Source organism: Melampsora larici-populina (assembly GCF_000204055.1).
Source record: "Melampsora larici-populina 98AG31 unplaced genomic scaffold MELLAscaffold_55, whole genome shotgun sequence".
Lineage (NCBI taxonomy): Eukaryota > Fungi > Basidiomycota > Pucciniomycetes > Pucciniales > Melampsoraceae > Melampsora > Melampsora laricis-populina.
In genome coordinates this window covers 495,212-502,788 of record NW_006768819.1, presented here as the reverse complement: position 1 = coordinate 502,788, position 7,577 = coordinate 495,212, and positions in this window count along the sequence as shown.

Below are 7,577 nucleotides of genomic sequence, written 5' to 3'. Positions count from 1 at the left end.
AAATTTTCAATCAAAGTCGATGTTGAACGATCAATTGGAATGAAACGGGTGAATTTGAACAACTGACTGGAATTGAGTCGTCAATCAAAATTCAACACTCTCCTCCACTTTCAATGTATTTCATCTTTTAAGAGCTATCTGTTTTTGTATCTTTTGATGTTCTACAATTGATCAAGGTTGAGTGAACAATTGCTTTTGAACATTTGATTGGAATTGACCGATTGATTGAAATGACTGATTGATTGAAATTGCACAATCAACCAGAAATTGAACGATTGATAACTCAAATCTACAAACAGAAATGGTTTCCAAGTTTTCATTGTGCAACACAAAAGATAGTAACTTCTGACACCAAAGCAATCAGAATTAGATTCAGTTCTATATTCATATTTGAGAAACAGAAGATAGATTTGAGGCAGCTAGGAGCTAAAAGTAGAAGTGAAGATTACCTGGTAAGTGTTGAGTGTGATGGTGTAGTGTTGAAGGTGTTGATCGAGTTGAAGAAACAGCATCCGGTTTGCTTGCTATGACACCGAGGAAGGTCGAAGCTGGTCAAAGACTTTCGGGATGAAGTTTTGTTAAGTCCAAAAAGGAGTTTATCGCATGATTAAACTCCCTTTTGTCGTTTATCAAAAGGACCCTTTTAAACTCCTTTTGGGACGGGGAAGGAGTTATTTTGGGGTACCATAAATGGTCCCAAACGTATTTTTTCAACAGAAATTATTTTGCAAAATAATCGCGATTATTCAAAATAATCGCCAAAAATAATCGCTACCAAACGTACCCTTATGTTATAGGTTTATCATATATTTTTAATCAAAAATTTCCTTCTATCAAGTGTGATTCCAGGTCAGAGCTAGTTTTGAAAACCATCAAGGGTTGCATCAAGCATTTATCTAAACCGGTTAAGCGCAAAGAGCCTCTTTCAATTCATCAAATCGAATTTGCGATTTCGCAAATGGGAACTACTCATGATGATCGTTTATTCTTGGTCATGTTGAGTGTGGGTTTCGGAGGTTTACATAGGTTAGGGGAACTTACAGTTCCAGATTCAGCAAAGCTTTTCGATGATAGAAAGTTAATTTGTAGAAGTTCTTTAAAATTTTCATCATGCAGCAAGTACATTAAATATTCTCTTCCTTATTCAAAAAGCGATTCAGGTTTTATGGGTGTCCCAGTTATCATTCAATTCTTTGAAAAATCTGTCGCTTGCCCAATCATCCGTATGAAGTCTTATTTGCGTCGAGAGACTTATTATTTTTATCAAAATCAGAATTATTTTTAACTTCAAGTGGCACAGTTCCATCGAGGACTTGGTTTTTATCACGGTTTCACTCTTTATTCGATAAATCGTTTTCTGGACATTCTCTCAGGTCAGGAGGCGCTACTGCTTTAGCGCAGTCTGGAGCTTCGATGGAGTTTATCCAATCAGCTGGAAGATGGTCTTCTGAGGCCTTTCGAATTTATGTACGCGGCCACGTTGGTCTTAGGCTGCCTGCGGCTCAGAACCATGTTATTGGAGAGCCAGCTCATATTGGAGCTTCTGTCGTATTCACTTAGAAATAATGTAAGTATCTGCATTGAATTACAGTTTCAGTGAAAGCTTTTTCTTTAATTATAAGAAAGCTGGTGGTGTTGAAATTTTTCGTTTCCGTATCTTTTTCGATTCTATTGCTGACTTTCAACTGTCTTACTTTTTTGTTACAAGCATTAATCCTTCACTCCTCCCTTCTTCACCACTCTTCAACTTACGTCTTTCCATAGGCGGGTCGGAGAGGGTGTAGGTTTGGTTTGATGACAATGTTACAAAAAGTTTCACCCAGTTCCTGAAAGATCATTTCAATATTATCGTAAGTACAGAACGATATTTCTAGTAGTAGGTAACTCGTTATTTACAGATTGGAATATCGGGAATATAGGTACATCGAGTAAAAGTTTTGTGTTATCGGATCGGGTTTTTGATATCTATTTTACCACTTGGTAAAATGACATCATCGTGATTCTCTCGATAATTCACATCCTTTTTCCTTTATCTCGTTTACCTTATTCCGTCTAGATTTCCATTCTCATTAATTCTAGTCTTTCTCGATAAGGTATTCATTACAAATTTAAATTTTTTTCAAAGCCCTCCCACCACACCCATTTCAGTAGAACAGGACTCATTTTAAGTATTGGCATTCATCTTTATCTTAGTTTAAGTTCTTTCGGAAAATTCGGTTGAGAGTTATGGGGTTATTATTCTTAAAAAAAGAGAAGTGGGCTTCTTCAGTCTTACAGTGTGTTTCTATAATTATTTTTCCTATTTTAGTTTATGTTTTGTATTTGTATGCGCGGTTTTTTATCATTTAGTATTTATCTTAAAGATTTTGTTAGTTTAGTATTTTAGTTTTTGTTATATTTGTACCGCTAGCCACCCCGTAGGGTGTAGGTTTGGTTTGATGACAATGTTACAAAAAGTTTCACCCAGTTCCTGAAAGATCATTTCAATATTATCGTAAGTACAGAACGATATTTCAAGGTTTTTTTTTCAATAGCATCACTTGATCAGATAGAAAAAAATTTCCTTGATCAAATGATCAAATCAAAACCAACGTATCAAAACCTTTCAACATCTCTCGTATCCGAGTATATCTGTTGTTACAAACATGACTGACATCAATCAAATTATTAAATCAACTTATTCTTACACTAGTTGTACTCAAATTGACCGGAGATTGAAGAGAAGTGATCCACATCTCTCATTGAGCAGCAATGAAAGATACTGCCTAGAATGATCGAGTTCATTGTCGAATTCTAAGATCAGCAAGATAGGTATTATATCTTAGCAACTCTCACCTCTCGTGCTGCTGTAGAGGATTCAGATGTTGTAATTTTGATGAGATTGGAGTTTGATATCATAGGGCCCCCGACGTTGAGGGCCTTCTCCACGGGCACTGTGAATACTTTGGGTTACTTCACTTTGTAGTCCTTGCAAGGTCGTGTAGGATCGAACTCGCGAAGGAGGTTAATAGAGCACTTCAATATTGAATGTGCTAGGTTGCAACGATTTTTCAGCTGTTCGGAAAATGTTCCCAGTGAAGTGAGATGGATTACACCACGGGAATTAATTAGTTCAAAACCCGATTGAACCAAATTTTGGTGTCCAGGTTTGAAATTTCCTCGAATCATGAATTTCGTTCACATTTTGTTTGCAATAGGTTTGCCAATTACCCTCAAGCGGTACTCTGTTGACCCCGCGTATGTATGTACAGCTACAACATACAACAAGCACCCCATTTCCGACCATTGTGCCATCTTTCCTTTGTCATGCATCCTCAGTCTGGATGCTCTGCACATTGGTGAATCTGTGGTGACTGTTGTTGAAAGGTGTTGTTGTTGTATGATGTAGCTGTACCTACACGGGGTGAGCAGAGTACCGCTTGAGGGAAATTGGCAAACATATTGCAAACAAATTGTGAACGAAATTCATGATTTGAGGAAATTTTGAACCCGGACACCAAAATTTGGTTCAATCGGGGTTCAAACTAATTAATTCCTGCGGTGTTAATTGCGGATGATCGATTGCCCAACAACCTTAATATTTGGTTGCCGCTGCTGGCTATTATCACGTAGGTCACCCCTGGTCTTGAAACCACAGAGGTCGCGGGTATGACCTCTTGTACTCCTTTAACCCTCACTTTCGCAAGAATTTCCTGTGAATGTGATATCCGGAATTTAAGTCGCGAATGATTTTGCGGCTTTGCGGACAGCGTTTCCAGTGAAGTGAAATGAATTGATTGCGGGTGTTCAATTTCCCAACAACCCACAGATTGGTTAACCGCTATCATGAATGAGGTCATTCTTGCTGATAATTTAAAGTCTCACCACCGCTGTGGTGATGTGATTTTTCAGCTGTTCGGAAAGTGTTTCCAGTAGGGTGAGATGGATTCATTGCGGACAATCGATTGCCCAGCAACCTTGATATTTGGTTGCCGCTCCTGGCTATCATCACGTAGGTCACCCCTGGTCTTGAAATCACAGAGGTCGCGGGTATGACCTCTTGTACTCCTTGAACTCTCGCTGTCGCAAGAGTTTCCTGTGAATGTGATATCCGGAATGCAAGTCGCGAACGATTTTGCGGCTTTGCGGACAGCGTTTCCAGTGAAGTGAAATGAATTGATTGCGGGTGTTCAATTTCCCAACAACTTACAGATTGGTTAACCGCTATCTTGAATGAGGTCGTTCTTGCTGATAATTTAAAGTCTCACCACCGCTGGGGTGATGTTCATATTCCCTCCCATCAGCCTTCATTGATTGACTATTTCACTCGACTTGAATCAACTTTTGGTGCTCACTACCAATCGTACAAGATAATTCTCGCGACTTGGATTTTTTCTATCTCATGATGAAGTTTATCTTGTTTTTACCCATCCTCTCTCATCTCTTCTTCCAGGTCGGAGAAACTAAGACAAGTGGGCGCCTTCAAGCGCGTTGGGTTCATCCAGAGAGCCAGGACTTCAGCAGCAGCAGCAGCCAGAGAAGATGATCTTCATATAGTGGTCAGGATGATCCGTCGGATAAAAAATCAGATGACCTGTCCAATAACGAATTAGATGACCCGTTCAATAATTTATTGCAAAGGCAAAAAAACGAGAAACCCAAAAAACCACCTAAAGGTCAGGATAAATCATCTAAAGGTAATGCTAAAAACGATAAATCCAACAAAAAAGATACAGGTGGTTGTAAAGATACATTCAAGAAACCACCTAAATCATCTAAAACAAACAATAAATGTGACAAGGGGGATACAAAGGGCAAAAAGGATAATACAATGGATAATGCAAAGGATAAGTCAAAGGGTCATAAGAAGGGTCATAAAAAGGATAAAAGGGCCAAAAAGAAGGCACCAAAGGGTAAAGGTGGATCAAGCGGTGCAAACACTGCGACATGCCAAGCTAAAGGCGGCGGGAAGATGACAGCAAACACCAAAGACTGTCAAGCGTTAGTTTATCACTATTTTTTATCATCAATGTAATGTGTCATGTCACAAATAACATGCTTGTGGTATCAATCAGGATCACAAAGTGATCATTCAGGCGCATTACACTTAGAGACGTGGTTTGGTTAAGATGCGCATAATGCTACATTTCTCTTCTCACTATGTGACGTGTTATTGAGTCCGATAGGTTCATTCATATAGTACAACCCTCTAGCCATGTTGTTCTTTTTCCCTATCAAACTCAAAACCTTTTTGTTGTGTCACAATCTTTTCCATAGATTGTTGTTTTCTTCAGATCATCCAAAGTCTTCCCTCAGTAAGACTCTGTCTGATCGTGATCCTTTTTAGGTGTTAGTTTCTTCTTAGCTTATTGTGTTCTCATATGATAATCAAACTCAAAACCTTTTCGTTGTGTCACAATCTTTTCCATAGATTGTTGTTTTCTTCAGATCATCCAAAGTCTTCCCTCAGTAAGACTCTGTCTGATTGTGATCCTTTTTAGGTATTGTTGTTTTCTTCAGATCATCCAAAGTCTTCCCTCAGTAAGACTCTGTCTGATTGTGATCCTTTTTAGGTATTGTTGTTTTCTTCAGATCATCCAAAGTCTTCCCTCAGTAAGACTCTGTCTGATCGTGATCCTTTTTAGGTATTGTTGTTTTCTTCAGATCATCCAAAGTCTTCCCTCAGTAAGACTCTGTCTGATCGTGATCCTTTTTAGGTGAAGAGAAACAACAAAATACCTTAAGTTGTTTGTATCAAATCCGGCCTCTGCACCCAGCGCTGATACTCTAATTGACTTTGATTTCAAATGGGTGGATAACACAGCGCTGCCAGACACGCGGGCCAAAAAAGTGTAGCGTGTGTCAAGTTCAAGAGCTGTGCTGTAAGTTTGATGTCATCTAATCAGGTCAATTGATATGATCCACTGTAAGCTGAAAGGCTTGGTTTCAACAGGTCATGACAAGGACCGTCAAAGGCCAGTCAAAGAAAGCACAGGCACTTAAGGGGTAGGTGTCTAGCCAATGAGTGCCTCTGGTCATTATCTCCGTCAACTAACAGAAACCTGGACATTCTGACTGATCTGTCTGAACACAGTGCACCTGGGGAAGAAGCTGAATATTCATTTGGAAATTTCCTCAGCAATGTATGTGATGTCAACTGTCCAATCCCCTGCGTGAGTGGTGCAATCCTACGTCTCAGGATGAGAAACCTGTTCTGATCTTGGTCCCCACATTTTCATGTTGGCAGAAAAAATGGACAGGCAAAAAAAACAGTCCCAACAATAATTTGCAATGGTCATTTCTCTTTTTTACAAAATTAGAAACATCCTCAACCCCTCAAGATTGTGATCAAGAGATATTCAACGCATTGCAGGACGCTCCTGAATGGTGATAGTGATGTTTGGCTTATTAATAGGACACCGCTATTTCTAGCCCCCTATCCGATATCCGGCGCCCCCCTCGGGTAAACCCGGGGGGCGTCGAAGGATTTGTAGCCCCTATTTCCGAAAAAGGGCTACGACAAGGGCGCTATCTCAAACTTTTTTAACTTCTCACTCTCTGACTATCAGATCAATTTTTCCTTTTTTTTATTTTTTTGTGTGTGACAATTTTGAATGGGCATATTTATGCATTTATTTATTGGTGGCATAAGTGGATAGCATAGCATACACCATACACGAGAGGAGAGATAAAACAACATAGTCGTTGAACAAGAAACAAAGCAAAAGACAAAAAACACTACAGCTCTCTGATCTTGTCCCGATTGACCCACATATCCATCTGATTCTGATGATGTGAAATCCATTTAGGTATTTGGCTGGTCACAAGAGTATCTGAGAGTAAATTGATACTATCCGTAAATCGTATTAGTGGGGGGGTGATTACAGGGAGGTTTCAAAGCGGAAGAAGACAAGGCGGAGTGGAGAAATTAAAGTAAGAAACAAAAGGGGATGAGAGCAAAGGGAACGGGAGGCAAAGAGAAAGGAGATAGGTCATGGTGGTTGGGCTAGCCCTTCTTCATGTTCTTTTTCTGCCCGTGATTGTCCCAAAGGGGCGCTAAAACGATCAAATATGATCCAAAAGAGGGCATCATTGAGTGAGTGAGGGCATCATCGTGGGATGACGCCCAAGACAGGAGCCCCCCGAGGTCCGGCTACTGCCATAAGTGCTCGGGTTCTGTCGGGCCCCTCGGGTAATGCCCCAAAAAGTGCGGGCTACGGGTATCTCTTGGGGGGGCGAGAAATAGTGGGATCCTATTAATATTCCTTTCTTTTCTTCTACACATCATAGACTTGTGTCAAGATGGTTATGACATTGACATCACTGTTAGATTTTCTTATTTAAAAGATTCAATACGCTGTTTACCGTTGGTCTCTTTTCTCTATTAAACTCAAGCAGTTATGAGCTCTTGCCGCTTTGATCATTGTAAAGCTTAGCATAAGCTGACAACCTGATACTCACAGGTGTAAGTTGTGTTTATTTAATTAAATTTATAGTTAGAGATGATAATCAAACTCAAAGAGTTATAACCAATTGGATCATCAATGCTTCTATATGGTTATCAATTTTCTTTCCTCCTCTTTATGAAAGTATGCACC